At 50.7% G+C, this 1,876-nt stretch overlaps 1 non-coding gene across 1 annotated transcript; it reads left to right on the top strand.

Moving 5' to 3' along the window:
* The first annotated feature begins 1,003 nt into the window (after window positions 1-1,003).
* On the top strand, window positions 1,004-1,097 carry TRNAI-UAU (transfer RNA isoleucine (anticodon UAU)). The gene is made up of 2 exons: window positions 1,004-1,041; window positions 1,062-1,097. It is a non-coding gene; the product is annotated as a tRNA-Ile (tRNA).
* The last annotated feature ends 779 nt before the right edge of the window (window positions 1,098-1,876 follow it).

The raw sequence follows: 1,876 nt of genomic DNA, 5'->3' as shown, positions 1-1,876 counted from the left end.
GTCTTGCTAGTGAAGGCAGGGGACTGGACTTGATGACCTTCCAGTTCTATGAGATAGGTATATCTCCATCTATTACTTTACTATGAGTAGAACATCCACCCCACAGTGCGCTGGGCAGTGGCCTTTTGCCTTGGGCTCTTAAATCCAGACACCAAAAGCTCTTTGGATGTGCCCCTCCCTTCACTGAACCTCACCCACAGCTACTGTCCTGGGTCAATGAAAACCCAGAGTTCACCTCTCACCTCCTGGGGGGAAAGCCCCTTTCTCCCTCCGCTGTCTGGCCACATTGCCGGTCACTTGCCGTTCCACCCTGTCACCGCTCTGCTGGCCACTCTCTCTCTCCTCCGGGATGTCTTGCAGTCCCACCAGGAGCGGCGTAGGCTCCCTAAAAGTAGCGGTCACCAGAGCCCGAACAGTAGCCCCATCCCTTCTGCTCGCGGCCACGGCCCTGCACCACCCCTTCTCCCCAAGGCCCCGCTCCTACACTGCCTCTTCCTCCCAAGAACCTGCCTCCCGCTCACTGCTCTCCTCCCCCTTCTCCCCCTCACTCACCCTTACGGTCATTACAAAGTGGTAAGGCAGAGCCCTCCCACTTAAAAAGTTGTGGGGTGTTGTTCCCCCTGTTCAAGCACCCCTGGGTCCCTGCACTTCACACAGCTCTCACTGATTTCAGCTGTTAGTGAGGGAGCCTCACTGCTAGAGCAGACTGGGCAGTTTCTTGCATGAGAGACACTGTCCCAAAGCAGGACTAATGCTTAGAGCTGGTTATCAGTGATTTCTGATCTGTTGGTCTGCAGCAAGACTCTACATTGAGTCTTAATCAGCTCTGTTATTCCACAGAGACGAACAAAAGGGTGAAATGGTGCCTGGAAGCCTTAAGAAGAATCCACCCCACCAAGTACCAACACGTGTTGCTACCCGCTCTCAACTCCACTGAGAATGTTTTGGGGTCACTCCTTGCCTTTATCAACCTAGGGACCTGGGAGAAAAGTTATTAACAGGTGCTCCAGTGGCGCAATTGGTTAGCGCACAGTACTTATAGGGCAGTGCTGAGAGGAGCTATGCTGAGGTTGTGAGTTCAAGCCTCACCTGGAGCACTGCTTTTCATTAACCAAATGACATCAGCCCCTCATTTGGCCCTGTGGAATGTAGAATTCTAGACTAGGGGACACTGAAGAGGGAAGCAGCTAAAAATGCCCCCTTCAATTATTACCTCCTCTGCAGAGAGCAGGTCAGAATCTACAGTACTTTCTCCCCCACCAGCCCCTGTGCCAGGATCCCTCAAGCAGAGCCTGGAGTCCTGCCCATCCTTTGATCCCTGAGCCTGGGGCGGAAAAGAAGCAATGTAGCCATTGTTAGAGGCTTTCCCTTGCCCCACTCACTTCCCTGGTTCTTGTCACGCAAGCAGCAGAAGACCAGAAGTCCAAAGCATGGACAATGTGATGTTTACTGGGGTTAGTTTCCAAGCAAGCAGAGTCCGAAGCCCTTCACACCAGTCGGGCTTATCTCTATACGCCGATAGAGTCTGTTCCCCAGGGTTCCCTTCCCAGCTCTGATGCTGAAGAGCCTTGCTTGTTTCCCTGTTCCCCATTCTCTGTTCCCGTCCCCCCCTTAGCAAGCATGATTCCAATTTCCCCTTCCACTTCCTGTTTGACCCCAGTCTATACAGTAATATTCTCAGCTATACCTTAACCAATCATTTTACTGAAATTTAACTAGCCAATTCTAACATATTGTAAGATAATTCTCTAACCAATTATATCCCACTCCCCTAATTAACTTACACCTAGCAAAATTATTCTACAGACAGAAACAATTAGAGAACCAGACAGACTGACAATAGAAAAGTGGGGGTCATAAAGATAAAATCTACAGA

This window comes from Malaclemys terrapin, chromosome 15 (assembly GCF_027887155.1).
Source record: "Malaclemys terrapin pileata isolate rMalTer1 chromosome 15, rMalTer1.hap1, whole genome shotgun sequence".
NCBI lineage: Eukaryota > Metazoa > Chordata > Testudines > Emydidae > Malaclemys > Malaclemys terrapin.
The sequence above is the reverse complement of the archived record's forward strand: the minus strand, read 5'-3'. Positions and strand labels throughout refer to the sequence as shown.